Source organism: Elephas maximus, chromosome 20 (genome assembly GCF_024166365.1).
Source record: "Elephas maximus indicus isolate mEleMax1 chromosome 20, mEleMax1 primary haplotype, whole genome shotgun sequence".
Lineage (NCBI taxonomy): Eukaryota > Metazoa > Chordata > Mammalia > Proboscidea > Elephantidae > Elephas > Elephas maximus.
In genome coordinates, this window is record NC_064838.1 from 9,443,175 (window position 1) to 9,450,721 (window position 7,547).

Below are 7,547 nucleotides of genomic sequence, written 5' to 3' on the forward strand. Positions count from 1 at the left end.
AATGCTTTCTTGAAGTTACAAAGAAAAGAACAATGGAAGCCTGTCAGAGAGGCAGATGAATTTGCCCCTTCAAGCTACCTGGACTGCCTCCTGTGGAATGGAGTTTAGTGGGGATGCATGCGCAGCGGTAGGGGCCAGAATTGGAGCCCACCTCCACTGTAGGCATATCCTTGAGATTGTTAGCCTACACGTTTTAAAAAAGAAATCTATGAAAAAATTATCATTCCACTCAGCTGTGGCAGAGACTGCTCATTACTGCCCAATATCCTCTCTCATCTTCCTTAGTAACAAAACACTGCCTTTTTTTTTTCTTTTAACCTAGACCATTGCCATCCAGCTAAAAGACTACATTTACCACCACGCTAGCTTTAGTTTTTGCCATGGGATTAAGTTCTAGAAAGTGTTGGATGGTGCTTCTGTGAAGTATTCTCTAAAGGATGGAAGCAAAAATGTCCTATTTTCTCATTTCCTTCAGCCTGCTGGCTAGAAAGCAGCCAAGTTAGCGGGAACTTCAGCCACCATCTTGGGCTATGAAGTCTAAGGCCACAACCTAGGGGTGGTGGGAGGAGCTTGGGACTCTGAAGTCTACATAGTAATTGTAGTACCAGCCCTGACAGCCCACCTACAAGAAAAAAGAAAACTTTAGGTATTTAAGCTACTATTGATATATGCTTTCTGCCATGTGCAGCGAAATCCTCACCAGTGTATCACAACTTAGCATTCTTCTAAGGAAAATACTTAGGATGTGCTGATAAAGGAAGGGGGAAATTAACAGGAAAATCTTTTAAAAAGTGGAAAGAAAGACATTTTAAATATTGAACAGCCTCCTAGTATGTATCTTGAGGGAGCTGGATACCAGATATTTCCAGCCTGTTGTGCATTTCCAGCCCCTCCCCACACTATCTGGGTTCAAATCCCAGCTCTATCACTTGCTCCTCTAGTGACCTTGGAGACATTAACTCCCCTGAGCTTCACTTCTCTAAGCTGTAAAATGGGACATGACAGTTATGAGAATTAGAGGTTATTTACACAAAGAGCTTTGCCATGCTTAGCACATAATTGGTACTTAATAAATTGTGGTTATGATGACCCAGCCCAAGTTATGAGCTTCCTTCCATCGTGCTAGTCTTCCAAGTAGGTATGGGAATATTTAGAGCCACAGTGAATAGGTAAGCATATGGACCCTAGAGCCAGACTGCCTTAACCTCTCTAGCCCTTAGTTTCCCCAAATGTGAACTGCAAATAATAATAGTGCTGTAGCAATTATTAAGAGTATTAAATAAGTCACTAGATAGACAGATGTGCAAGTACATTTAAATTACTTAGAATAGTGCCTTACACGGTGCAGTAGCGCAGTAAAAAAGTAATGCTACTGTTTTTGTTCTGGGCCCAGCAATTCTGTGCCAGAAGCTTGGAAATGTGGAGTTATAAGAAGTAGCTGAGAAACCAGATGTTGTTGTTAGCTGTTGTGGAGTTGGCCCCCACTCATGACAACCACGTGCAGAATGGAATGAAACGCTGCTCAATCATGCACCATTGCCATGATTGATTGCAGATCAGACTGTTGTGATCTATAAGAATTACATTGACTGATTTCTGGAAGCAGCTTGTCAGGCCTTTCTTCCTAGTCATCTTAGTTTGGAAGATCTGCTGAAACCGGTTCATCATCATAGCAACACGCAAGCCTGGCTGTGCATGAGGTTTCTTGAATGGGAATCAAACCCAGGTCTCCCAAATGGAAGGTAAGAATTCTACCACTGAACCACCAAAGACCTGGTAAGGTGGGGGTGAAAGACATGGATTTTACACTCTAACTGGAAACACAGTTTAACATGTAAGAAACAGACCGATATAAAGTGCCAGAGAGCAAGGGTAAAATTATAATCAGAATTTAAGAAAAGGACCAACAGTAGAAGTAGGCAGTCAGAGAAAACTTGATGGATGGATTGGGATTCAAGGTGAGTGAAGAAGGATCTGGATGGGTAGTGAGGGGGAAGAAAGTGGGAGCAAGACTCAAAGAAAGGCAGCTGTGTGGCCAGTGTGATGGGGGATTCCACACTGGGTTGATGAGAACAGAGGGTTCACAGCTAGCAGATTCCATTCCCTCCTCCCCTCCTATCCCCACCACCTTTCCTCTCATACCCCACATCCCACCCCCTACTCCCCATCCCTGCACTATCAATTAAGTGCTGTGGGTGACAACTTCATCTTCCCCTCCTGAAGCGAAGGGTCAAAACAGATGGATGGATGGATGGGTGGGTCGGTGGGCGGATGGGCAGATGGGTGGATGGATTGATGGATGATTGGATGGATAGATAGATTAATTTATTTATAAGTAAAAATTTCACTCTTACATCAGCCCAATAAATAGATAGAGGGGAAAAAAATTAGACCTCCACACACAGTATTTTGACTAATTTCATTTACCACTGGAAAGCTTATTTGTAGATAATTAGATGCATGAAATGGGAATATTTTCCTAGTTGCCTGACAGAAATCATTACTCACCCTGAAGGGAGAAATGGGTTTATAGAGCTATTAAAACAAGAATTGTTTAAATTATTTCTCTTTGTTTTTTTACTGCTTTAATCCTTTGATGTGTCTTATGTTTTAATACAATAGTAAAATTGATGCACTGTCTTCAGTTAACCTGGGTAGTTTCAGCTCCTGGTTCTGAGTCATTGGCTCCACATGATTTTTTCTACAATCTGCTAAGAGTAGGATAATATTTAATTACTAAAATTACTACAAGAATTTGATTCTATTAAAAAAAAAAAGCATATGCACAATTTAGCTAAATTTGGAACTCGGGTTTATATCTCCATGTATCTCCTTACAAAGGGGATAGAGGGCCCAGCTATTTCCTTCCTGTTACGGATTGAAGTGTGTGCCCCGGAAAATGTGTATCAACTTGGCTAGGCCATGATTCTCAATATTGTGTGGTTGTCCACCATTTTGTGATCTGATGTGATTTTCCTATGTGTTGTAAATCCTACTTCTAGGATGTTAATGAGGCAGGATTAGAGGCAGCTATGTTAATGTGGCAGGACTCAATCTATAGGATTAAGTTGTTTCTTGAGTCAATCTCTTTTGAGATATAAAAGAGAGAAGCGAGCAGAAAAGAGGGGGACCTCATACCACCAAGAAAGAAGAGCCAGGAGCAAGTGCATCTTGTAGACCCGGGATCCCTGTGCTGAGAAGCTCCTAGACCAGGGGAAGATTGATGACGATAACCTTATCCCAGAACTGGCAGAGAGAGAATGCTTCCCCTGGAGCTGGTGCCTTGCATTTGGACCTCTAGCCTCCTAGACTGTGAGAGAATAAACTTCTGTTACTTAAAGCCATCCACCTGTGATATTTCTGTTACAGCAGCACTAGGTAACCGAGACACTTCCCATACAATAATTTCTCTTTCTTTCAGTTCTTTTGTCTCTTTACAAGTTATTCAGGTTTCCCTTGATTTCATCCTCTTTGGCTACACATGCTATATTCCCTAGTAGGAGTGCAATTTGTCTTTAACTGCTATAAAGACAGAGGTCAGATGCACCAAAAGATGAAATAAAGTAGTGTGATGCTTAATGGTATGCGTCAACTTGGATAGGTTATGATTCTCAGTGGTTTGGAAGACATGGAACTTGCTGCTGTTCCACAATGTAACGTAATGTAATCACCTTCCATGATGTGATCTGATGTAATCAACCAATCAGTTGAAAGAGGATTTTCCTTGGGAGTGTGGTCTGCCTCCAGAATATAAATGGATATTCTGGTAGAGCTCACTCTCTCCCTTAACTCTGCACTCATCTTGTCACCTGACCTCTGGATCTTGGGACACAGGTTTATAGACGTCTTCAGCCTGTCATCTGACCTGCAGTTGTATAAGCAATTTCCTTGAAGTAAATCTCTCTCTCTCTCACTACTTCATGCACTGTCAATATAGATATAGTTGTTGTGGTTAGATGCTGTTGAGTCAATTACAACTTACAGTGATCCTACGTACAACAGAATGAAATGCTGCCCAGTCCTGCACCATCCTCACAATCATTTCTATGTCTGAGCCCATTGGTAAGGCTACTGTGTCAACCCATCTTGTTGAGGGTCTTCCTCTTTTTCTCTGACCCCCTATTTACCAAGCATGACATCCTTCTTCAGGGACTAGTACCTCCTGATGATGTGTCCAAAATACTTGAGACAAAGTCTTGACATCCTCCCTTCTAAGGAGCATTCTGGCTGTACTTCTTCCAAGACAAATTTGTTCATCCTTCTGACATGGTATATTCAATATTCTTTGCCAACACCATAATTCAAAGACGTCAAATCTTTGATCTTCCTTATTTATTGTTCAGCTTTCGCATGCATATGAAGCAACTGAAAATACCATGCTTGGGTCAGGCGCATCTTGGTCCTCAGAGTGACATCTTTGCTTTTTAACATTTCAAAGAGGTCTTTTGCGGCAGATTTGCCCAATGCACTATGTCATTTGATTTCTTGACTGCTATTTCCATGGTCATTGACTATGGATCCAAGTCAAATGAAATTCTTGACAACTTCAATCTTCTCTCCTTTTATCATGATGGTGCTTATTGGTCCAGATGTGAGGATTTTTATTTTCTTTATGTTGAGGTATAAGCCATACTGAAGGCTGAATCTTTGATCTTGATTCATCAGTAAGTGCTTCATGTCTTCTTCACTTTCAGCAAGCAAGGTTGTGTCATCTGCATATTGCAGGTTGTGAATGAGTCTTCCTCCAGTCCTGATACACAGTTCTTCTTCATATAGTCCAGCTTCTCAGGTTGTTTGCTCAGCATACAGATTGTGTAGGTATGGTGAAATGATACAACCCTGACACACAGCTTTACTGACTTTAAACCACGCAGTATCCCCTTGTTCTGTTCAAACAACTGCCGCTGGGTCTAATTACAGGTTCCTCATGAGCACAATTAAGTGTTGTGGAATTCTCATTCTTCACAATGTTATCCATAATTTGTTATGACCCACACAGTTGAATGCCTTTGCATAGTCAATAAAACACAGGTAAACATCTTTCTGGTATTCTCTGCTTCCAGCCAAGATCAATCTGACATCAGCAATGATGTCCCTCATTCCACGTCCTCTTCTGAATCCAGCTTGAATTGCTGGCAGTTCCCTGTTGATGTACTGCTGTAACCACTTTTGAATGATCTTCAGCAAAATTTTACTTGCGTGTGATATTAATGATATTATTCGATAATTTCCACATTCTTTTGGATCTCCTTTCTTTAAAATGGGTACAAATATGAATCTCTTCCAGCTGCTTGGCCAGGTAGCTGTCTTCCAAATATCTCGACATAGATGAGTGAGCTCTTCCAGTACTGCATCTGTTTGTTGAAACATCTCAACTGGTATTTCATAAATTCTCAGAGCCCTGTTTTTCACCAGTGCCTTCAGTGCAGCTTAGGCCTCTTCCTTCAGTACCATCGGTTCTTGATCATGTGCTACAAACTGAAATGGTTGAATATTGACCAATTCTTTTTGGTATAGTGACTCTGTGTATTCATTCGATATTCTTTTGATGCTTCCTAAGTCTTTTGATATTTTCCCTATAGAATCCTTCAATATCTTTGATTTTTTAATTCAATTCTTTCAGCTTGAGAAGTGCCAAGAGTGTTCTTCCCTTTGGTTTTCAGGTTTGTGCACATTTCATTATAATACTTTACTTTGTCTTCTCCAGCTGCCCTTTGACATCTTCTGTTTAGCTCCTTTACTTCATCACTTCTTTCTTTCACTTTAGCTACTCTACATTCAAGAGCAAGTTTCAGAGTGTCTTCTGACATTCATCTTGGTCTTTACTTTCTTTCCTGTCTTCTTAATGACCTCTTGCTTTCTTCATGTATGATGTCCTTGATGTCATTCCACAACTCATCCGGTCTTCGGTCATTAGTGTTCAATATGTCAAATCTATTCTTGAGATGGTCTCTAAATTCAGGTGGGATATACTCAAGATCATACTCTGGCTCTCATGGACTTGTTCTAATTTTCTTCAGCTTCGACTTGCATATGAGCAATTGTTGGTCTGTTCCACAGTCGGCCTCTGGCCTTGTTCTGACTGATGATATTGAGCTTTTCTATCATCTCTTTCCACAGATGTAGTATAGTCAATTCGATTCTTGTATAATCCATCTGGTGACGTCCATTTGTATAGTCGTTGTTTATGTTGTTGAAAAAGGTACTTACAATGAAGAAGTCATTGGTCTTGCAAAATTCTATCATTAACTCTCCAGCATGGTTTCTATCATCAAGGACATATTCTCCAACAACCAATCCTTCTTCTTTGTTTTCAACTTTCACATTCTAATTGCCAGTAACTATCAGTGCATCTTGATTGCATGTTTGATCAATTTCAGACTGCATAAGGTGGTAAAAATCTTCAATTTCTTCATCTTTGGCCTTAGTGATTGGTGCATAAATTTGAATAATGGTGGTATTAACTGATCTTCCTTGTAGACATATGGATAGTATCCTACCACTCACAGAGCTGTACTTCAGGATAGATCTTGAAATGTTCTTTTTGACTTCTTGACGAGGACCGTGATGCCATTCCTCTTCGTCATTCCCAGCATAGTAGGCCATATGATTGATTTAAAATGGTCAATACCAGTCCATTTCAGCTCACTAATGCCTAGGATATCAATCTTTATGCATTCCATTTCATTTTTGACAACTTCCAGTTTTCCTAGATTCATGCCTTGTACAGTCCACGTTCCAATTATCAATGGATGTTTGCAGCTGTTTCTTCTCATTTTGAGTCATGTCACATCAGCAAAATGAAGGTCCCAAAAGCTTGACAATATCCACAGCATTAAAGTCAACTCTATTTTGAGGAGGCAGCTCTTCCCCAGTCGTATTTTGAGTGTCTTCCAATCTGAGGGGCTCATCTTCCAGCACTATATCAGACAATGTTCCACTGCCATTCATAAGATTTTCCCTAGCCAATTTTTTCAGAAGTAGACTGCCAGGACTTTCTTCCTAGTTTGTCTTAATCTGGAAGCTCAACTGAAACCTTTCCACCCAGGGTGACCCAACTGGTATTTGAAATACCAGTGGCAAAGCTTCCAGTATCACAGCAACACAAAAGCCACCACAGTACACACACTGACAGACACGTGGTGGATAGATATAGACACAGACATATAGATACAGATACAGATACAGACATAAGTATAGAAATATAGATATTGCTGAAAGTGGAGAGGACTTGAAGCACTTACTGATGAAGATCAAAGACTACAGCCTTCGCTATGGACTACACCTTAACATAAAGAAAACAAAAATTGTCACAACTGGATAAATAAGCAACATCATAATAAATGGAGAAAAGGTTGAAGTTGTCAAGGATTTCATTTTACTTGGATCCACAATCAGCTCCTATGGAAGCAGAAGTCAAGAAGTCGAATGACACATTGCATTGAGCAAATCTGCTTCAAAAGACCTCTTTAAAGTGTTAAAAAGCAAAGGTGTCATTTTAAGGACTAAGGTGCACCTGACCCACGCCATGGTGTTTTCAGTCACCT